Raw genomic sequence first — 24,266 nt, forward strand, 5'->3', positions numbered from 1 at the left:
TTATGCAGTGAATGGTTAAGATCTGGAATGTACTGCCCAGTGTGTGGTGGATGCAGATTCAATAGAGGCCTTTAGCTTAGAATTGGATAAGTACCTGAGTGTAAAAAAAAAATTGCAGGGCTATGTGCAAATGGCAAGGGAGTTGGAACAGGTGAGTTGCTCTTCCAAAGAGCTAACATAGACACAGTGGGCCGAATGGCCTCTTTGTGTGCTATAACCATTCTATAATTCAATATTGAAATAAAGTTCCTGCATCATTTTGGACACAGTTTTCTGAATTGATTTGCTCTGGTCAGAGTTTGTATTGGGCAAGCTCTTAAAGGGACCACTTGAGGCTGCTCAATAAAGACCCCAAAACACTCTTTGTGGAGTTGTTAAATCTGGAAATTCTCCTGGCTCCACAGAAGAACTTGGGCTGCTACTGCAGCTCTCCTTGTTCCTGTCTCTTCTCTGGATATCTGTGGGACTCAACGTAGGCCAAATTTTGTATTGCCCTGACATGCCTTATTGAGACCCGCTCTAACCTGATTTATTCTAATAAGGCCCACAGATGAACTTACTATGATCTTTGAGCCTCATAGTTCCACACACCATCACAACATGCTGCTGGAACTTAGGCCCTGTCTATTCATTGAAGACACAGATGTTCCAAAATGAGTTCACTCACTTTCCTTTTTTGCTTAGTTTTCTCCACTGTGGGGTCACCCATCTGAGATAGTAGTGTGTAGGTCACAGTGGGCTGGCAAATTGCCTCTTCCTAATTAATATCACTGTGAGAAAGCACCTCTCCTCCATTCCATACCTCCTCACAATCAGGAGTTGACAGCATTGGGCATTGATGTTGCATCTTTTTGCCCTGTGAGATAATATACCTGTAGCCTAGCACACTACACCTTTCATACTGCTACACTGTGAATTTATTCCACATAAAAATTGTGCTAACTACATTTATATACAGACCAGGGCCAAAAATCTTGCAGACGGAGGTGTGCAGGCCCAGACAGTCGCACCACTGAGAAGCGTGACTGTTTCCTCAGGCGGTTCTGACATGATGCAATTTTGAAAACAGAGTGGGGAAACAACAAATCACCTGAAAATGGCAGGTTTGTAATTTAGTATGCAAGGGAAGCTAATTGTCAGATTGGTGAGGGGCAGTTTGCAGTTTTATATTTATTTATTCTTTCACGGAATGTGGTCATCACTGGCTGGGCCAACATTTATTGTGCATCTCTAATGGCCTTTGAGAAGGTAGTGGTGAGCCGTCTTCTTGAACCGCTTCAGTCCATGTGTAGGTATACCCACAGTGCTGCTAGGGAGGGAGTTCCAGGATTTTCATCCAGCGACAGTGAAGGAATGGCGATATAGTTCCAAGTAAAGATAGTGTACAGCTTGGAGGGGAACATGCAAGTGATGGTGTTCCAGTGCATCTGCTACCCTCGTACTTCTAGGTGATAGAGCTCACAGGTTTGGAAGATGCTGTCAATGGAGCCTGGGAGAGTTGCTGCAGCTAGTAGATGGTAACCCTGCCGCCACTGTGGGTTGGTGGTGGATGGAGAACACTGCATAAGAGGTGGAAAACACGAGGATAACCTCATTCATTGCCACACAGTGGCCATTGCGTTAACAGGGCTCCTTGAGGGTTCGATTAGTGAGAGCTGGGGTAGTTGTGGAGCAGAGAGCCTACAGGGGGCATAGCAGGGGGATCCAAGAGGCAGTGATAGTTCAACTTGTGGCAGACAAAGCCATTTCTGCAAATGGGGATCAGCTACCCTGAATTGGAGATGAATAGCGATGAGGAGCAGCCTCAGAAGCAGACACAGACCACTGCACATTAGGAATGCAGAGATGAAGAGCAGGTCTCATGGGCACATCCTGCGTAGCCATAAAATCACAGTGGCTGTGAACCTCTTCAGAATGGGGTCATTCCAAGGATCAGCTGCTGTTCTGGGTAGCATTTGTCAAGTGGCTGACTATCATTATATAAGTCAGTTCATGGATGTGCAGTTTGGGAGGGCCGTGCCTTGCATCAAATTACAAATGTATGGTCTAACTCAGGCACAGAACGCAGTGGAATTCACCTCCATCACTGGAATCCCTCAGGTTCAGGAGTGATCGATGTGACCATCAAGATATCAAAGATATCAACTGAGCAGCCAAGGAGACTCCTCAAAAGGAAGGAATTTCACTCCCTAAATATCCAGTTGGCCTATGATAACAACATGCAGCTTTGTGCGTGGTATCCAGGCAGCTGCCATAGTTCCTTCATCTTTAACCAATCTTAGATGCTACAGCTCTTCATGAGACCTGAGAGACTCTGTGAGCATCTGTTAGGGGACAAGGAATATTCCTTGAGGAGATGACTGCTGACACCAATGTGATACCCAGCAACAGAGGCACAGAGGCGTTACAAAGTGTTACCTCAACATCAGGATCACCATTGAGCAGTCATTGAACTTCCAAACACATGGCTCTGGCGCCACCTAGTACCCACTTTCAGAGGTCTCGCATTGTGATTGGCTGCTGTACTCCTCATAACATTGTCCTCCATAGAGGTATAGAACTTAAATAGGGAGCAGCACGTTTCCTTGGAGGAAGAAGAAGAATAGGCAGTGGATATGGCACCCACAGGATCAGATCAGAGCAGATTGAGCAGGGTGGCAGAGAACTCAGAAAGCTATTATCCAGTAATCTTTCTGCTGAGGGCTCCTCATCCTGGAAACCACTTGGGTCTCATACTCACCTTCATATAAGTAAGATAATGCATCCGCCATACACAATGCAGGAGTCTTCCATTGCTCCCCTCCATGAATGAGGCACAAGTCACCACCTGCCATACTTTTACTCCCAGCACAAACCTTTGAGTTGCTGCCCGATATCCTCCATTAGCCTTGATTTAATCAAAAACCGGAAACACACAGATCTCGGTTCAGAAAACACCACATCTATTGCATTGAATTCTCATAACTATACAGAAACATAATGGCCTGAATTTCATGCTCCCCTGCTGGCGGGTTTTTAGGACGGGCAGCGTGAAATTGAAAGAAGGGGATACCCCATGGGTTCCCGCTTGCCCTGACCTCACAGTGATTTTGCACTGGGGCTTGCAAGGCCTCAAACAGGACACCCACCTTTGCCCCTATTGAGACCCTTAACTGGCCACTTAAGGGCCATTTCCTTCCTAGCCTCAATTTTTAGGCTGGCTGGAGGATTCACCTGGCATGGTGGAAGCCCAACAAAAAACGGGCTTAAATCTCTCTCGGGTAGTAAAGGGCGTGGGTGGGGCTGCCTCCGTCAGAAGCCCCCTTCTGACTGACCCTTAAGGTCCAGAGGCTGCTGGACTCCTCCCACCCCCACTGGCACCTTTGCGCCCCTCAGGCGTTCCCTACTCTCCCTGCCTTGGAGCCCCTTAAAGTTACCTTGTCCTTTGGCCCTTGGACTTTAGGTTCAGGCATGTTACTGAAGTTCCTGTTCAGTCCACTGCTGCCCTTTCTCACTGCAGGCACTGGAGAGCTGCCATCCAATCAGATTGGCCGGCAGCCCTCTAAGGCAGGACTTCCTCCCGAGTGAGGGGCAGAAGTCCCACCTGCAGCTAATTGATGCTCCTTCAAGCGTGAAATGGCTGCGGGACAATCCCCACCGACTCTTTGGATGGCAGGAATGAAAAGTTGCCATCCAAAAAATTCAGGCCAATGTGTCACCAAGTTAAACATAGCGTGCCATTACTGACATGGTGGCCTTTGTTCACAACCACTCCCATTGGATGCTTCTCCAATGACTGGGGATGAGATAGAGGTACCTGCGTGTTTGTGTCTCCTTGCGACCTCACTAACGCATGATGTTACTGTCTGCACTGTTACCTCCTACTCTTTTGCTAGTGATGTGTGCTTTGGCCATGGCTCTCTCATGCTCCTGGGTGCACACATTTTGACGGTTGTGGGGGATTATGTACCCTGAGTCCATTGATCTTGTGTGCATGCTTGTGGTGTCACAAGCATGTCCCGCAGAAGCCTGTGATCTGGGTGCAGTATTGCACTCACCTTGTCCGTCCCTGGTCATTGAAACGTTTGCTGCACTGTACCAAGGTCCTTCACAGCATGCTGCAGCCACTCACTTCCTCTGCCACCTTCAACCAGACCTCCTTGGTCTGTCTGGTTGTCTTCCTTCTGCCACTTTCCAGAAGTGGAATGGAATGCTGTGTTGCCATGGCCTCCAAAAGGGCCCTAAGGAAGGCATCACTAAATCCAGGGGCTGCCCTTGCAGTGTCACCTGTTCTTGTGCTCTGCTGCTATTCTCCTTTCATTTCCTTCCAAACTAGCAATAGCAATGTTGGCTGCCGGTTCGTCTTTAAACCACGCCAGCCTTGTTGCTCTCCAACCTCTCAGTACTTCTGCCATTGGTAATTGGACAGCGAGTGGACACTTTAACCACTAATTGGCCTTCTCCTTAAAAATCGTGTCGGTTGTCAGGCACTGACGAGACACAGGGTGAGGACCCAGAAATGCAACTGACCCCAGGATGAAAATTCAGCCCATGGACCCCCAATATCACCCTCGCCTGACATTGTTCTGCCTACATTGACAGCAACTGACATAGGGGGCTGCATTTTGGCTGATGATTTGGGGTTCGGAATGTGGGTTCGTTTTTAGGTTGATTTTGGTGGAAGTGAGGGGTAAGGGGGCGGCCAATTAGTGGCCGGGGGCTGAAATGAAGGTGGGACACCAGTGAGGTGGGCTATATTCTGGTCCAATTTGGCAGCCATTGCTGTGACTGCCATCTGTGAATGATTTTTTTTAAAAAAGAAAGCATCTGAATCTTCAAATTGGCCAGGGCAGTTGGAAAGCTGGAACCCATGAGCAGGCAGGGAAATGCTTGTGTTGTTGAAATCTTATTGCTATGGAATAGATTTTCTTCAAATCTTCCACTTCTTTTCAATCAAATGAAACTCCTTCAACCCTGTTCCTGATGGACTGGAGCTGTCCAGCTTTACACAGGTCCCAACAGCTGCTCTCTCCATGAAAATTCAGAACCTTAGAAAGTGAGCTGTTAAGGAGCTGCTTAATTACCTAAACGTGCTCAATTAATGATGTGGGCGACTTCACTTTCTCACCTTCCCTCCATTCTCCTCCCACTCTTGTGAAAATTGGCACGATCAGGAATGGAGAAATTACGTCAGTGCCATTTTTTCCTGTTGCCTCTCTCTGTTTTGACCTTATCCAAGGAATGGAAACCTGGTCCAGGTAGTCTGCAAGCTGATTTTTTGAATTGAGTTTGATTTCTTCAATTCTACCTTTCCTGGCTTGCATGTTAAACTCTTACTGGTAGATTGGGGTGAACTTCCAGAGGTTCTCCTGTTTTTCTGGTGTAACTTTGGTGGATAAACTGCAGACACTCTGTGGATTCTACGGGTCTTCCATCAAGGTTACATTGGATTAATGGAAGAAACTCCATGGAGCTTCACTCCTGTATTTTTAAATTTACATTTTGAGTCTTTTGGTGGGTTTGCAATGCAAATTTGGTCAGTGCTAAGTATTTAAAACATTGTATTGAGGCTGTGGTTTTATTAACATCAGTTGTTATTTAAGACTTTTCAATATGGAGCCACACAAGAGAGCTGAAAACTGCCTAACTCAAAGACAGTGAGACAGTTTTAATTTCTGAGACTATTCTCCCAATTTCCCATTGTAGTTTTAGTGGAAGAGCAGTGAGAATGGCTAAAAGTAACCATTTGTGTTATTCCTTCAGGGCTTCCAATGAATGAACGCGATCTAGAGGTTGAGTGAATCCTGTAGGAATTCTCTCCAATGTCTAGACCCAATAATGACTTCAATTCAAATAAAATTTTTATTTTGAAATCATTTGAAGCCACAAACTTGATGTTTGTTGAACACGAAGGAGAACTAAAGATTTTCCTCATGAAATGCCACAGTAACATTTTTGGGTGAATTCAGCTTTACCTTTCACTCCTGTAAACAGATCTCATTGCCTCTATGTTCCTTTACCTGTCCAGTGTTCCCATAAATGTACAAGACACAGTGACTGAATGGATACTATCATTGCATTCTAGATGACTCAACTATTGTACACATTGCCATACAATCTCCTCAGTTTCAATAAGTGGAGCAATACACACGTGCTCAATTACCTATTGTCGACAAGTTTTTTTGTTACATTAAACAGGTAATTAACATTTTTCTGAACAAAAGGTATAATTACAGTAATTGAAAGCTAGTAAACTCCTTGAAATGGAGTGCAGATTGCAAGCAGAGTGATTTGAGACAGGTTTGGTGAGGGGGTAGGAGTTCTCTCTTTTTAAACTTTTTTCTTCAGTGCAGCGGAAAGAAATTGTTGATGAGTAACTGGAAAGCCAATTAGGAATTAGGAAATGTATAGCTTTAAGTTGTAGGCGGTATTACATTTAATGAGCACAGTAAATTATGGTATACATAGGAATTATTCTAAGTTAATTAAGAAAGCAATTAAATTAACTAACTAACATAACTAACAATGGCAGGACAGGTGTGGTGTTGCACCTGTGGGATTTGGGTTTTCTTGGACACCAACGCAACCCAGACAAGCACATCTGTAGAAAGTGTAAGCAACTAAAGGAATTCTAGATCAAGGTTATTGATCTAGATGCTGAACTTCAGCCACTGCGCAATGTCAGGGAGGGGGAGAGATACCTGGACGCTTGGTGTCAGAAGACGATCACACCTTTTAGAATAGGGTTGTCTAATTTGGTCAGCGGTGAGGGACAGAAGGATGTGACTGTGAGTGAGGCAGGCCAAGGGACTGAGCAGAGGGTGGTGTAGGAGCCTCAGACTTTGTAGATGAAAGTGAGGCCTGCAGGGTGGATGAGCAGACTGGCTATGGCACCGTGGTACAGGAAGCTGTTCAAGCTGGGGGAGCAAAAAGGTATGCATTGGTAGTCAGGGACAGTATAGTTTGGGAGATGGACACTTCTGTGCATCTGAGAATGATAATCCTGAAGGCTGTGTTGTCTGTCCAGTGCCAGGGTTCAGGATATCTGTTCAGGGCTGGAAAGGAACATGCAGTGGGAGTGGATGGTTTAGGTAGGTAGGTACCAACAACATAGGTAGAACTAGGAAAGAGGCTCTGCACAGAGAGCATGAGGAGCTAGGTACTGAAGCAGAACCTCAAAGAATAATCTCTGGATTACTACCTGAGCTACGCGCAAATTGGCATCGGGTAAATAAAATTAGAGATGATTGCTTGACTGAAAAACTGGTGCAGGAGAAGTGGGTTCCAGTCCGTGGGGCACTGGCACCAGTTGTGGGGAAAGTGGGGGCTGTACCATTGGAACAATCTACACCTGAACCATGCTGGGACCAATGTTCTAGCGAGCTGCATAACTAGGGAAGTAGAAAGGGTTTTAAACTAAATAGCGGGGGCAAGGAATCAAATTTGAAAAGATGTGGTAAATTGAATAGAGACAAAGCAAGAGAGACAGAAATTGATATGGGAAATGATAAACGGATTGTGATGGGAAGGGTAAGTCAGCAGAGAAGGCAAGAGGTTACAAAAATAATGAAAGGACAAATCTAAAGGCTCTGTATCTGACTGCATGTAGCTTTCGAAACAAAACAGATGAACTGATAGTGCAAATAGAATAAATAAGTATAATCTGATAACTGTTACAAAGACATGGCTGCAGGATGACAGATTGGGACCAAAATATTGAAGGGTCCATGACAATTGGGAAGGACAGGAAGCCAGGAAAAGGTGGAAGGTGGCTCTGTTAATTAATGAAGGTATTAGCACAATAAAGGGGGATGACCTGAGTTCAGGAAACCAGGATGTCGAAGCAGTTTGGTTAGAGATGAGAAAAGATAAAGGCAAGAAGTTAGTTGTAGGAGTGGTGTACAGCCCCCCCTAACAAGTAACCACACAGTAGGACAGGTATAAAGGAAAAAATAATGAGAGCTTGTCAGAAAGGTACAGCGATAATCATGGGGGATTTTAATCTATGTATAGACCGGAAAATCAGATGGGCAAAGGTAGCCTACATAAGGAATTCATAGAATGTTTTCAGGATAGTTTCTTAGAACAGCACGTTCGGGCACCAGCCAGAGAGCAGGCTATACTAAACCTGGTATTGTGCAATGAGATAGGATTAATTAATGACCTCAAAATGTAGGCAGCCCTAAGTAGCAGTGATCATAATACGATTGAATTTTACATTCAGTTTTGAGGGAGAGAAGACTGAGTCTAAGACAAAGGGCAGAATTGTCCCAGATTTACACTAAGTGCGGTAGTGGGCAGGAAGAACAAAGTTTTACCTGTCAGCCACAATGGCAGCTTTTCACAGCGTATTGTCCCAAACCCACCTCCTTAATTATACACTCCCAGGACACACGCCATTTTGATGGCAGGTGGGCTTTCATTTGCCCGCCACGCCATTGCCTTGCCGCTTCCTCATGCCAAGTGCCATATTTAAAGTGCAGCTGTGTGCACACCTGTCAGCGCTTCCAGCCCAGGACTGCTGCACAGAAGTCATGGCCCCGAAAGACAAGAAGACTGCAGCCCCCCCCACCGAGTGATGCGCCCTGGAATGCCTTTTGGGTGCTGTTGAGGGGCGCCATGATGTCCTTTGCCCCTGCTTTGACCACAGGAGCTCCAGCAACCTCACCAACCAGCTTGGTACGCAATGGTAGTGGTGGTCAGTGCCAGGGCTGCACAGAAGAGGTTGACCTTCCAATGCAGAAAGAGAATGAATGATCTCATCCATGCTGCCAGGGTATGCCAACCATCTCATCACTCTAAGCTCATACACTCAAGCCCATCACACATTCATTAGCATCTCACTCACTGTCAGTTCGAGGAACATCACCAATCACTCTCCCACACACATCCTCATATCTCCACCTGGCCTCATCTCCACTGGAGACTGCCTCCTCAGCCCTCACCATCTTGAGGCCACTTGCACAGATCAACTTGTGCACACACACACACACACACACACACACACACACACACACACACACACACACACACACACACACACACACACCTTCGCCCGGCAGCCTCTTCCTTTGCCTGAGGCCAGTTCACTTCCTTCCCCAAGCAAGCCCTCACCCTGCAGCTGTTGAAAAGCAAACCCCCCCCCAGCCCCCACAGCCTTGCAGCTGTTGAAAAGCCACCCCCACCTTGTGGCTGTTCTGGTAGGTAGAGACCTGCTGGTGAGCCCCCTTAAAATTTATGGGATGCTGTCTGCGAAGCCTGGTGCTGATGACCATGAGTGCTGCCCAAATTAAGGTAGGCAAACAAACCTCAAGGTCCTGAGCATAGTTCAGCACGCCAGGTTCACATCACTTATGTACAGTTGTGAAAAACATCGCCATGCAATCACGCCAATGTGCTCGGATGATCCAGCATGGGGGAGGGGCTGGTTCCGGCAAACTGGGCCCACAGTGATATGCAGATGTATTACAATGAAATTCCCAACGTCCAATAGTGGGGAATGTGGCCTGCCATTGATGGGCAAAGTGGACGATTGCAAATTGGTCTCGTGACATCGTGAAACAGATTTTTTGGCCTTCTTGCCATATTGTCTGCTCACACTGCCAAATATACCCGCTGCCAATGGGCACAGAAAATTCCACCCTAAGTATTTTAAACTTAAATAAGAACAATTATAAGGGCATGAAAGCAGAGCTAGCTAATGTGAACTCGCAAATTAGGTTTAGGTCAATAGAGACTCAGTGGCAGACATTTAAGGGGATATTTCAGAATACATAGAAAAGATACATTCCAAAAAGAAAGAAAAATTCCAAGAGGAAGACCCAGCATCCATGGTTAGCTAAAAAAAGTTAAAGATGGTATCAAACTGAAATAGCATATAATTGCGCAAAGATGGGTGGCAGGTCAGAAGATTGGACAGAATATAAAAAACAGCAACAATTAATAAGGAGGAAAACATTTGCGTATGAGAGAAAGCTAGCTAGAAATATAAAGACAGTAAGAATTTCTGTAGATATTTAAAAAAGAAAAAAGTTAACAAAGTGAGCATTGGTCCTATAGCAAGTGAGTCCGCGGAATTAATAATGGAAAATAAGGAGATGGCAGATGAATTGAGCAAGTATTGGTCTTCACTATAAAGGATACAAATAACAACCCAGAAATAGCTGTAATCAGGAAGTGAAAGAAAAGGAAGAACTCAAGAAAATTACAATCACCAGGGAAGTGGTACTGATCCAATTGTTGGAACTGCGGGCAGACAAACCCCTGAGTCCTGAGTTAAGAACAGGAGCAGGAGTAGGCAATTCAGCCCCTCGAGCCTGCCCCGCCATTCAATACGATCATGGCTGATCTCATTTCGGCTTCAACTCCAATTTCCCACCCTCTTCCCATAACCTTTCAACCCATTACTAACTAAAAATCTGTCTATCTCCTCCTTAAATTTATTCAGTGTCCCGGCATCCACTGCACTCTGAGGTAGTGAATTCCACAGATTCATGACCCTTTGAGAAAAGTAATTCCTCCTCATCTCTGATTTAATCTACCACCCTTTAGCCTAAAACTATGGCCTCTCATTCTAGAATGCCCCACAAGGTGAAACATCCGCTCCACGTCAACTTTGTCTATCTCCTTTAGCATCTTATATACCTCAATTTGATCTCCTCTCATCCTTCTAAACTCTAGCGAATATAGGCCTAAACTGCTCAATCTCTCCTCATAAAACAAGCCCCACATCTCTGGAATCAATCTAGTGAACTTCCTCTGAACCGCCTCCAATGCAACTACATCATTCCTCAAGTAAGGGGACCAAAACTGTGCACAGCATTCAAAGTGCGGTCTCACCTATACTTTGTACAGTTGCAACAACACTTCCCTATTTTTATACTCTATTCCTTTAGCAATAAATGCCAAAATTCCATTTGCCTTCCTTATTGCCTGCTGTACCTGCATACCAGCTTTCAGCGATTCATGCATGAGGACACTCAGATACCTCTGCACTGAAGCATTCTGAAGTTTCTCTCCATTTAAATAATAAGCCGTCTTTTTATTCCTCCGATCAAAATGGATAACCTCACACTTATCCATGCTAAACTCCATCTGCCAAATTTTGGCCCATACACCTAACCTGTCCATATCTATTTGTAAATTTCTTATTTCTTCATTACAACTTACTTTCCCACCTATTTTAGTGTCATCTGCAAATTTAGCTATAGTACCTTCTGTCACTGAATCCAAGCCATTATTATAGATTGTAAATAGTTGGGGCCAAGGTCTGAACCCTGTGGCACCCCACTAGTTACAGCTTGCCATCCAGACTTCATCCTAGTGTCTGAAAAGAAGTGGTTAGTCAGATAGACGTGTTGGTTTTAATTTTCCAAAATTCCCTAGATTCGGGGAAGGTTCTATTCGATTGGAAAGTAGCAAATGTAACTCCTTTATTCAAAAATTGGGGGAGACAGAAAGCAGGAAACTACAGACGAGTTAACTTAACATCTGTCATAGGAAAACGCTAGAAGCTATTATTAAAGATGTTATAGCAGGACACTTAGAGAAATTCAAGGTAATCAGGCAGAGTCAACATAGTTTAGTGAAAAGGAAAATATGTTAAACCAATTTATTGGAGTTCTTTGAAGAAGTGCTATAGAAAAAGAGGAACCAGTCAATGTACTGTACTTAGATTTCCAGAATGCATTTGATAAGGTGCCACATCAAAGGTTAATTCGGAAAATAAAAGCTTATGGTGTAGGGGTTAGCATATTGGCATGGATAGAAGATTGGCTAGCTAACAGAAAACAGAGAGTAGGCATAAATGGGTCATTTTCTATTTGGCAAGGTGTAACGAGTGGTGTGCCATAGGGATCAGTGCTGGGGCATCAACTTTTTACAATTTATATAAATGACTTGGATAAAGGAACCAAAGTTATGGTTGCTAAATCTGCTGATGACACAAAGATAAGTAGGAAAGTAAGTTGCGAAGAGGACATAAGGAGGCTACGAAATAATATAGATAGGTTAAGTGAGCGGGCAAAGATCTGGCAAATGGATTATAATGTGGGAAAATGTGAAATTGTCCATTTTGGCAGGTAGAATAAAAAAGAGGCATGTTATCTAAATGGTGAGAGAATGCAGAGCTTTTAGATGTAGAGGGATCTGAGTGTCCTAGTGCATAAATTGCAAAAGGTTAATTACAGCTATAGCAAGTAATTAGGTAAGCTAATAGAATGTTATAATTTATTGCAAAGGGAATTGAATACAGAAGTAGGGAGGTTATGCTTCATTTATGTAGGCAGTGGTGAGATCACATCTGGAGTACTGTGCACAGTATTGATCTCCTTATTTAAGGAAGGATAAAAATGCATTGGAAGCAGTTCAGAATAGATTTACTAGACTAATGCCTGGAATGTGTGAGTTGTCTTATGAGGAACGATTGGACAGGCTAGGCTTGCATCCACTGGAGTTTAGAAAAGTGATTAAAACATAAAATATCCTGAGGGGTCTTGACAGGGTGGATGTGGAGAGGATGTTTCCTCTGTTGGAGAATCTAGAACTAGGCGTCACTGTTTAAAAATGAGGGGCCACCCATTTAAGACAGGGATGAAGATAAATTTTTTCTTCAAGGCTCATAAGTCTATGGTACTCTTCCTAAAAAGGCGATGCAAGCAGAATTATTGAATATTTTAAGGCAGCGGTAGATTCTTGATTAACAAGGGAGTGAAAGGTTATCGGGGGTAGCCAGAAATGTGAGGTTGACGTTACAATCGGATCAGCCGTGATCTTATAGAATGGCGGAGCAGGCTCGAGGGGCCGAGTGGCCGACTCCTGCTCCTAATTTGTATGTTCATATGTTCAAAATGCCATCAACAACAAAGCTGCTTTAGCCTACAACATCAAATTGACTCTTGGAGCATAGCTTCTTATGTAGTTGTCTGCAACCATGGAGTTGTTGATCTTCCCCTCATCTCTGTATGTGTCAGACTGACTGAAGCCTTGGTGTGATATTAGCCAAAATATTGTTCCAGATTTCTTTGCTATCAGAAGAAAAATAATTCAAATGTATATTTCTTGTAAAACATTGGCTGGCCAGCCATTCACTGGATTCTTGGAACTGAATGTAATGTTTTGGCTCCTTCCTGGGAAGCCTGAGTTATTTATTCCAAATAATTTTGCCTTACATTTAACTAGGAATCAGTGGTGGGGTTCCAGGGGGAGACAATTTCCAAACTGCATAATCTCAGCTGTGTGAAGCCCAAATGATTTTAATTTGTGAACCTCAGCAGTAAGCTGTAACTGCCTGCCTAAAATGGGTAGCAAGTGACAACTGGCTGGCTTGCAGGTGTATGAATTTTAGGCAGCTAAGACTACCGGCCAGCACCAAACAGACAACAGTTGTCAAAATTGTAAATTGCCAGGAAGGGTTAAGGGAAGGAGTTAAGTTCGGGGTTGGGCAAACCTAAATGTTTCTTGTAAGGTCCAGAGGCGTGTGGATTAAAGACCGAAAGAGCAGGGTAAAATAGAAGACAGTGAGGTCAAGGCTGTGTGTTAGTGGGTATGGCACTCAGCCAATTGCAACTGCCTGACCACTTGGTGGTTAAAATCACTCCTTTTGATTGTTCAGTGACATGGATTCCAGTGAAAAAAATATCTACAGCATACAACCCACACACATCAGTGACTTCAGCATACCTGCACATAATGCTTATTTGCTGTAGTTTACAGAAATATTGACAATAAACAATTTTAACCTTGTGTGTGCTGGGACCAGCAAGAAAAAAAATCCAATAGTATATCACAATGCTTAATATTTAAAAGTTATTTAGTCCTCCATCACTTATAGAATAAATTCCATATTCAACTATGAGTCATCAAGCACTCTGTATGCAATACTCTATTTTTACTTAATGGATTTTTAAAATTTTAATAGAAATAAATTGAAAAGTGAAGATAAATTACAGTCATTTTTTTCATTGATAGAAGATTGATTTAATGAGGTACATGTTTCTGGGTTTGACATCCAATAATCACCTATTTTTGGTTGCAACATAAAGAAAAATTGGGTGCTGTCCCACAGCACTCAATTAGCCCCCTAACAGTGCTGCATCCAGGTATCAGCCCAGATGCTTTAAAAGATGAAACTTCTTGAGTTGTATCTAAATCTATTCATGGCAAACCTGTGACAATTGTTGTGGAATTTAGTAAAATCATTTAATATCCATGTACATGAAAAAAATATGCCAATTTGTATGATGTTAAGTACACCTTTTAGCTTAATAGATTGATCTCTTCTGTGTGCTTCTGGCTAACTAATAATAATTCCATTTTAGCTTTTTCCATGCTTTAGTAACATTTTTCACATCTAATATTTAAGGCAGTGTACAAAAAAATGAAGTACCACTGTTAAGTTATACTATCATGGAAAACAGTAACAAAAATATTATTGCTTTCACATATTGTTTGTTAATGATGTAGCTATTTCTGATGGCACAGCTTTGGTTAATGAACAAAGTTTAAATATAGAAGATGGTTAAGCAAGCTCGCAGTGCACACCACAAACTTATGCTATCATATCAACTCTCTATCTGTCAGAACCATCATTTCAACAAGTGATATGAAGGCAATACTTATAAGCCTCAACATTAGCCTCCTCATATTTGATGAACAGTGCATGTGTCTGGTTAAAACAGGTACAGAATACTCACCCCCTCCACTAGTACCTCAATCTTGCCAGGTTTTGGAAGGTATATGAGCCTCAGGATTCATAAGTATTCAAAAGTTGGGGTCTGCTAATGGCACTTAGATGCTGATACGATTTTAACCCAGGGTCACATGAATTGTGCATAGTACCAACTGTGCCTGGGAAATTGATCCAAGGACAGAAGAGGCCTCGGTAAGGAAAGTTTTGGTGTAACCTGATTGTACAGTAGAACATTACTGTAATAGCAGGGAACTTATCCCCAGTGTCCTGGTCAATATTGAACCCTCAATCAACATCACAAAACAGATTATTTTGTCATTACCACATTCCTGTTTGTGGGAGTTTGCTGCTGCATTTCTTACATTACAGCAGTGACTACACTTCAAAAGTACTTCATTGGCTGTAAAATGCTTTGAAACAATCCAGTCGTCATTAAAGCACTACATAAATAAAGCAAATCTTATTTTTCTTATTTTACTGATACGAGGAGAATATTCACCAGTGCTCACCAGGATATGAAATAGGTTCCAAATTTAGCCATCAATGTAGATTGATCAATAAGAATGTTGAGTATTAAATTTTTTTACAATACGTATCAATGCATAAAAGCACACAAATAATATGAAAGCTAGTACAGAAGATATACATCCTTGTATGACCTATAACAGATACTGGATAAATGAGTAGTGGCACATCTGTCACCAACATAGTGTGCCCTCGTCTCAAGTATTGGTTGTTTTGCTATTGTAGGTAAATATTTTGCTCATTTTACAACATGTAAGTTCTCGAGTTGTCTTGAGGCATACCTAAGCTGTACTGTACCATCTGTCAATGAATTGATAATTTTTGCTCAGTGTGTGCTGCAGCTCATCCTATATTTTACATGTTTTGTTGTATGTAGTGTCCTACTGCTGATATGTGCTGATGATAGTTTCACACTTCTTTGGGCAAGTTTAATGTTTTCCCAATGGTAAAACTCTAGACTTATCCAACTGTATATATTTATTTTTAAATTCTCCATGCCAAAAGAGAATTGTGTCATAAGGCCACAAAGGACATCCAGCATGGCATAGTGTGTACCTCTCTATCTATTCAATATGAGCACTACGTCAAACACCTTAAAGAGGAAATGTGTTCCACAAAGGTATCCCATAATTGTTAAATGTTATAAAGAGAGTATTTGTGTGATTGCACCACACTTTCCCAATATTGCTATCAGCTGAATCTTACAGCTGCAAATCAGACAGGCCACCCTCCGTGCGAATGTAAAATAGAGGGTGTGATGACATCAGGTCATCAATACAACATTATCACGCCAGTCTCTGAAGTTACAGAAGGCGAGCAGGCATGGAATTGGAAGCCTACCCGCTATTTTGAAATGACTAATTAGCAAGCTGTTGACCTTGTTGCAACCCAATCGTCCGCAAACTTTCGTTCTCCACTGCATTTTTTGGGCATTGGACATGAAAACGTTCGGGGGTATTTTCCGGCAGCTCTGAAGAGGCGCTACAAGGGTGGAAGAAAAGGCCTGCCACCAGGACCATGGCTGAGTGATTCTGCTGTTGAAGGTGGCAGCATCTGCATGTTTTATGTAACTCATTTTAGCTTTTTGGAACCTTCCATAAGAAATAAAGAAAGATTGAGAGAGCAGGGTCCTTTAAATTTGTAGCTGTGACTGACTTCCTGTTAACGTCATAACCCCCTGCCATATGACATCCTGCCCTAGACTCAAATTCGCGCCCCCCCCCCACCCCCCGGCCACCGCCCGGCCACCAAACTCCTAAATTTTTTTTTTATTCATTCAAGGGATGTGGTCTTCTCTGGCCAGCAATTCTTGTCCAATCCCTAATTGTCCCTTGAGAAGGTGGTGGTGGGCTGCCTCCTTGAACCACTGCAGTCCACGTGGTGTAGGCACACCCACAGTGCTGTTAGGGAGGGAGTTCCAAGATTTTGACCCAGCGACAGTGAAGGAACAGCGATATATTTCCAAGTCAAGTTGGTGAGTGGCTTGGAGGAGAACTTCCAAGTGGTGGTGTTCTCATGTATCTGCTGCCCTTGGGCTTCTAGATGGTAGTGGTCGTTGGCTTGGAAGGTACTGTCTAAGGAGCCTTTCTGAGTTTCTGCAGTGCATCTTGTAGATGGTACACACTGCTGTCAATGTGCGTTCGGTGGTGGAAGGAGTGAATGTGGATGGGGTGCCAGTCAAGCAAGCTGCTTTGCCCTGAATGGTGTCCAGCTTCTTGAGTGTTGTTGGAGCCGCACTCATCCAGGCAAGGAGAGAGTATCCTGTCACACTCCTGACTTGTGCCTTGTGGATTGTGAACAGGTTTTGGGGAGTTAAGAGATGAGTTACCCGTCGCACTATTCCTAGCCTCTGACCTGGTCTTGTAGCCATTGTATTTATATGGCTAGTCCAGTTCAATTTCTGGTCAATGATAACCCCCAGGATGTTGTTAGTGGGGGATTCAGTGATGGTTATACCATTGATCATCAAGGGGCGATGGATAGCTTCTCTCTTGTTGGAGATGATCATTACCTGGCACTTGTGTGGTGCGAATGTTACTTGCCGCTTGTCAGGCCAGGCCTGGCCTTGCTGCATTTGGACATGGACTGTTTCAGTATCTGTAAAGTCACAAATGGTGCTGAATACTGTGCAATCAGATGAACATCCCCACTGAACTAATGAAGGAAGCAAAGTCATTGATGAAGCAGCTGAAGATGGTTCAGCTGAGGATACTATTCTGAGGAACTCCTGCAGTGATGTTCTGGAGCTGAGATGACTGACCTCCAATAACCAAAACCATCTTCCTTTGTGCCAAGTATGACTCCAACCAGTGGAGAGTTTTCCCCTTGATTCTCATTGACTCCAGTTTAGCTAGGGCTCCTTGATGCCACACTTGGTCAAATGAAGCCTTGATGTCAAAGGCAGTCATTCTCACCTTACCTCAGGATTACAGTTCTTTTGTCCAAGTTTGAACCAAGGCTGTAATGAGGTCAGGAGGTAATTGTCTACCTTCCCACCAGATCAGCATGAGGATTTAAATTGGCCATCTGATGCTTGATTTGCTGAGCTGAGATGGCAGGCGTGAAAGCAGTGGACCAGTTTTTGTTCTGTCACTTTCACCCTGCTGTAAAATCCAGACCCATGTTTCAAGTTTCAGGCTGGTAAAAATGTCCATTTTCACATCCACTTCTGAGACTTTTAATAGCAAACATACCATGGACAACAGTACAGTTAGCTATATAATAATTACCCCTCATTATTTTTGCAGCAACTTGGCATTTTAATAAATTGCTAAAGTTTCAGTGGATGAATATAAAAAAAATCACTTGGCTCTTTTGAAAATGGAATTGCTGAAAAGCCGTACATGTATCTGCGTGTTTGCCCGTAAACACATATTGCCCCAGGAATAAAAAAAAAAAGCACATTATGGTATTTTTTTACAGCACTTGAATAGTTATTTCAAATAATTAGATTCATGGTGACTTAATTTCTTCTGGTAGCACACTGACTGGTGTGTTTATTCTTTGCACAGATTTAACCCATTTAAAGTAAATGAGTTTAGAACATCATTAAGATAGCATACAAAGAAATTTAATTCACATGTATTAACCTGTAGTTATCAGAGAAAATTAAATGCCTTGGTTCCTTTGGAAATAACTATACTGTAAAGTGTTTGTGCATCTCTTTCTTCATTTGTCAGTCTGAATATGTGTCCAGAAGTAATAAAACCTGTGAGATGAGGTTGCTTTAGCAGAATAAGTTTGCCCACTCTTACCCCTACACTTTTTATGGCAGACTTTATTTGACAAAAGCAATAAATCTTAGCAACATTCTGTTATCAGCATGAGGATTTAAATTGATATGATTAAACCAATGTCTCACTCTAGTTCTGAAAGGTTAACATTAATAAGAGTGAAGAATACAAGAACAATGCGAATCTAGGTTTCAACATTTACAATTAAATGTGCATACCGATTTGTACTTCTCTTAACATTTTGGATTTCTTTCCTTACTTGATTTGTGAAATCATGGTGTGGAGAATATTTTGTGAGTGAAGTTTGCTTTCCTAGTTACTGAAGCTGCCAGGTTGGTACTACATCTCAGGAGAGGAGTTAAAGCCAATAATCCTTCCATCAAGGAAACCCACACTTCACAGAGTTTCAAATTTGTTACAGCACAGAAGGAGGCCATTTGGCCTATTATGCCTGCACGGGCTCTCTGAATGAACAGCTCACCTAGCTTCATCCTCCTGCCTTCGCCCTGTAACTCTGCACATTCTTTCTTTTCAAATAGCAGTCTAATTCTCTTTTGAAAGCTCCAGTTGACCGTACCTCCACCATATGCAAAGGCAGTGCATTCCAGACCCTAACCACTCTCTGCATGAAAAAGTTTTCCCTTATATCGCTATTGCTTTTTTAACTAATTACTTTAAACTTGTGCCCTCTCCTTCTCAATCCTTTCATGAATGGGAATAGTTTATCCCTTTCTACTCTGTCCAGACCCCTCATGATTTTGAATACCTCTATCAAATCTCCTCTCAACCTTCTTTTCTCCCAGGAGAACAGCCCCAACTTCTCCACTCTATTATCATAACTGAAGTTCCTCACACCTGGAATCATTCCCATGATTTTTTCCTGCACTCTCTCCAAAGCCTTCACATCCTTCCTAAGGTTCAGCGCCCAGAAACAGGCGTAATACTCCAGCTGAGGCTGAACTAGTGACTTATATATGTTCAACATAACCTCCTTGCTCTTGTACTCTATGCCTCTATTTATAAAGCCCAGGATATTTGACTTGGCAGTTTGCACCAACTACAAGTGTACATACAATGATGAGGAACCAAAAGGAAACACCTGAAATTTAAAACAAATTCCTTACTAAAGGTGTCTTTCCACAAGCGCTTATCAACCAAAATGATTGTTTTCACAATTTTTTTTAGAGCTTCAAGCATTTAGACCCAAACATGTGGCTTGTGATAGAACTGTGTTTTCACTGTCTCTGCTGTCGAGATAACCCTGATGTTGACAAGACTTGCCTTTCAAAAGTGCTAGAGCTGTTCCAACTGTCATGCTCCAGTTGAACACCAGTATAGCAAAGATACTGCTACAGGCCGTACAGATAGGGACACACAGTGTATGCGACTGTAATTTTATAGATCTGACTCCCATGCTGGATCACATTCTACGTTATTTCTAGAATGTAAACATATTCTGGAAGAAACACATTTTTGCCCTTTCATGGACAGTTGCTCCAGGCATTGCCTAGATTATTAAGTCCTATTTTTTATCGAGACCAAACTAAACGATGTTTGTTGCACAGTTTTATTCTGAATCTATCTTTTTGAATAAAATAACACCCTACTGACACAACGTTGTAACATAAGAAATAGGAGCAGGAGGAGGCCATATGGACCCTTGATCATGCTCCTCTCAGTACTGACCACTTAATGTTTTAATTGTAATTATTTTGGCTATCTTGAGATGCTCCTTCTACTGCATGTATCATACATATATCATGTGTATTTTGTGTTGCAACTTCAGTTTGCAAATTTTTACTTTATTATTAGTAATGAATTCTGTACTTTGCAGTAGAGATTGAAACAACATTACCTTGCATGTTTAAAAATTAAGATTGATTAAGAAGTCCAAAGGCTAAAAATGTTTAAAGAAGTCCTCTTCCATTTTTTGTCTTTTCAATACTGAGCATAATTAAAACTGTTCTGACTTCTTTTTCCTGAAACTCTGATATTCATTTACCTCATGTAAGTCATTCCTTGAACATTGCATAAGGAATGAAGGCACATGCACAGGAATTCAATCGGTTTTGTTAAAAATGAGTGTTTATTAAAGTGATTGAATTCCTTAATATTCTGGGATAACAACAGGTAATGAGTAATTTTTATTTGTTTGCTTTGCAGTATAGTTTTATTGGTCAAATTATTAGTGAATTCAAACAAAATGAAAGGAGGTAAGCGTCAGCTTGTCTTGTGGTAAATTTTCTTTCAGTCTGGCTATTTGGAAAGAGTACTTATCCTGTCAATGTGCACTGGGGAGTGCCTGTGTAAACATTCGTGTTTCTCCCTGTTCCTCATAACAGTTTCTTGTATTGCATTTCTTCTGACCTTGCTATCTGAAACCAATTACAGGAGATCCATTCGGGCTGCATCTGTTTTCATAAGAAGCCTGGGCTGCAGTGTTTTTCTCAGAGATGAATATCAACATCAAATATGCTTCTGAGTGCCTCATTATTTATGTTTGAGAGAGGGAGAGATTTCGTAGCCTTCAGCTGAGCTCTCGAGAATGTGTCGTACTGTGCTGTTTATACATTGAAGATATTAATGGGTGTAGATGTCATTTTTCATTTTAACGTCTGAAATGTGACGTGCTGATAGGTTAAACAGCCATATTTTTCAGTTACAGTCATAAGCGGCATCTTACTTCCAGAAAATTATATTTACTTTTATTTTAACGTAATTAAAAAGATCACGATTGACTTGTTACTCTTTTAATATTTTACTTGATGCCGCAGATGTGGTAAGTAATAACTTTACTCAAAAATATAAATGGTTTCTGAGCGAACAATGTTTCGCAATTGGGAAAAGAAAGTTGTACAGACCTCAACTAAGTTTTTAATTCATAACTTACATCATTATAACATAAAGTACTGTGCCAATAGGATGCAAAAGTACAATTATGTTTACACATAGTTTACATCTTGCTATGTCTCAACAGAAAAGATTTTGGGTTGAACTTTCAGTTGCAGCTTTGAAATATGCACATACTTCATGCAACATCTGCAAAAAAAAAGATTGTGCTTAAATATTTAACGTGGCATACTATAAAGCAAAATTAAAATGAATGATAGATTGGATGTGCAAATAGTCCTTGTTACTCATAATTGAATTAAGTTATTAGAAATTGTCATTTTTCCACTGATTTTGTTTTACTTGAAAGTACTTTCGATAGCCACAATAGTAACTAGCAAGTATCGCATGATTGCAATAAATATTGCGTCATTATACACAATAATACCTAATGAGTGTAGTATTCAAGTATTTCTGTCTTTACTTTGACCATTTTCCTAATTAATATTTTCCCATTGCCTGGTATGTAGTGGTGTGAATTGATTCAGACTGACTTAAAATAAAACTGCAGTAGCCCTGAGGACTTGAGTGATGCCTGCTTAAATGTTATATCGGCAGTTAGCACCATGATGTATTTGTATATAATATAAACAAAACAAAGTCCCCTAATCTACAAACTTAATACTGCATCAAAAGATCTTGGTTTATTTCATTGGACATCAGATTTACTAAATTTTAAACAAATGTGCAATTAAAAACCATACAGTAGTTGCTTAAACCCAATCTACTGGGATCCTTTGAAACATTTTATGGAGTAAATATATACAGTAAAATCTATAAACAAATGGCCTATCTCCATGAAGTTACTTTCAGGACATAAACAGTAATATGAACCTTCATAGTAACAGAATATTAAGTAGATAACTTTGAAAATTAGAAAGAATCTTGGTTGTGAATGTCTCTCTCGTATCTTGCACATTTTAGTTCTGTGTTCCTCCTTGTTTCTTCTGACAATCCTCCAAAGCCAGTAATTTATTTAAAATAGTAGCTTTAATTTCAAAGTTGGGTCCCCTTTGTTCATATCTCAAGTCAACTTCATGAGTAAACATATTAGCAGGTGTCTTAGGCCTAAATATTGGATTTCACTGCTTTCAGTAAGCAGTGAGCTATTGAGCCACTAAATACATTTGTGAATATGTTTCCTTTCTGGAACTTCTTATTAATATGTTTCAGCTTCAGTTGGTTGCATTTTCATTCAGTTTTATGAAGATTGTTAGATATTGAAATAAAATAAATTGCTGAAACATAATACCGAAATACTTTCAAACATATTCTGTAAGTTTCATTTGAAAAAAGCTAGAAATGCTGGAAAATTCAAATGAAAAAAATGTTTTAATGTTTGTTAGCATGTGTAAAGAGAAACAGCATGTTAATGTTTTGGGTGCAGCCCTTTGTTAGAACCTTAATTTCTGTTCAGCATATCACTCACTATTAAATTGCAGAGTTTTGTGAATTCCTTTCCCCACAAGGCTTTCAATTGGGCATTCATCCAATGGCACTTTTAGTCTTAAATTTTTCAAAGGCTGCACAAAATGTTGGTTCACAGAACTAAAAAAATAAGTACTTTGTGTTTTTTTAAATAAATAAAATAGGGTGATGTGAAATAGTCACAACAATTTAGCTTATTCCATATAATTTAATCATCATATATCATATTGCCTTGTTATGCAATATACAAATGCAACCCCGCACAATATATGACGTATTGAATGTCTCAAAGTGTGGCACCTTCCAATTTTTCATCCTTTTATGTTTGAAAAAAATACTACTGAGAAACAAAATATATCAATTATTGTTAAATATGTTTTGTATGAAGTTGAACTTTCCTGAGAATGCGCTGATTGAAAAAAGAAAGCTTCATGATGTAACAATAAAGTGATTGTTTTGCAAAATTCTCCAAATGTTAGGAATATGCTTAGCAAATTGTTACCAGAGCTTTCTATGGCTAGACAAATCAATGTTGTTCGGAGATGGTGCTGCTGCACTCAGTTTGTTTACTTTGGTTTTGTGCGTCTGCCTGCCTTCTCAAAAAACTTGCTTGGAGCCAGACTGTAGCAGCCCTCTCTGTCTTTTCATAATTGATCAGGGGATGACTGGCTTCCCTGAGGGTTAAGACGTGGCAACTTTTTTCTGTTTGCTCAGCATCTCAATGCAGTAGTTCAAACATTGTTCACACCAGCTGGCAGTGTAATGCCATATGCACATCCTGTCAAAGCAACTGTTGTCATGGATACTAGAAAGTACTAGAAAACCAACCCCTTGATTCTAATCAAAAATGTACTTTACCCCATCAGAGGTGAATCGGATGTTTTTTTGAAACCAGATTGATCAAGTGAATCTTTACTCTGTGCACCTAAATTTTTTATCACACATCATGTGCTAACGATTTTGTTTTTGATGACTCCATGGATCTCTGCCGACCAAGACATTTTTCTGGAGTCTGTTACAAGGAGTTTTTGATGGGTAGTACCTGTTCATTGCTTATATTGTCAATAGGTTGATTCTAGTTAAGAAATCAACTTAATTTTGAGCTTTCACATTTTCTTGCAACATAATCCACTGGTATCCCAGTGATTTAAATTTTTGTATGCTGGTATTCTTTTGTGTTTGTATCCAAATATTTTTATTACCATTTGTTTAGTACTGACAATAGCATTATACAAGGATATAATTTCTAGCCGTACTTTTTGCTCTTCTGGAAACTGACTAGAAAATTAAATCCCTATACTTTAGTGTGATCATTTTACTTACAGCTCTAAGGATACTTGTGCTTAAAATCACAGGTGGTGTAAAAGGATACAAAATTCCATTTTACCCAAAACATATATTTAATCATAATGACAAGCACCAGTAAAATAATCAACTGTGTTTTAATTTATTGCAACATCCCTTCTTTTTCATCATTAAAATGAAGACCCTAGTTTTTCATATTGTAAGCATTTTCCCTGCCT

At 41.1% G+C, this 24,266-nt stretch overlaps 1 protein-coding gene across 3 annotated transcripts in view; it reads left to right on the forward strand.

The window, feature by feature from the left end:
* Positions 1-24,266, forward strand: part of foxp2 (forkhead box P2) — a 920,115-nt gene that overhangs the window by 665,305 nt on the left and 230,544 nt on the right. The window lies entirely within an intron of this gene.

This window comes from Carcharodon carcharias, chromosome 21 (genome assembly GCF_017639515.1).
Source record: "Carcharodon carcharias isolate sCarCar2 chromosome 21, sCarCar2.pri, whole genome shotgun sequence".
Taxonomy (NCBI): domain Eukaryota; kingdom Metazoa; phylum Chordata; class Chondrichthyes; order Lamniformes; family Lamnidae; genus Carcharodon; species Carcharodon carcharias.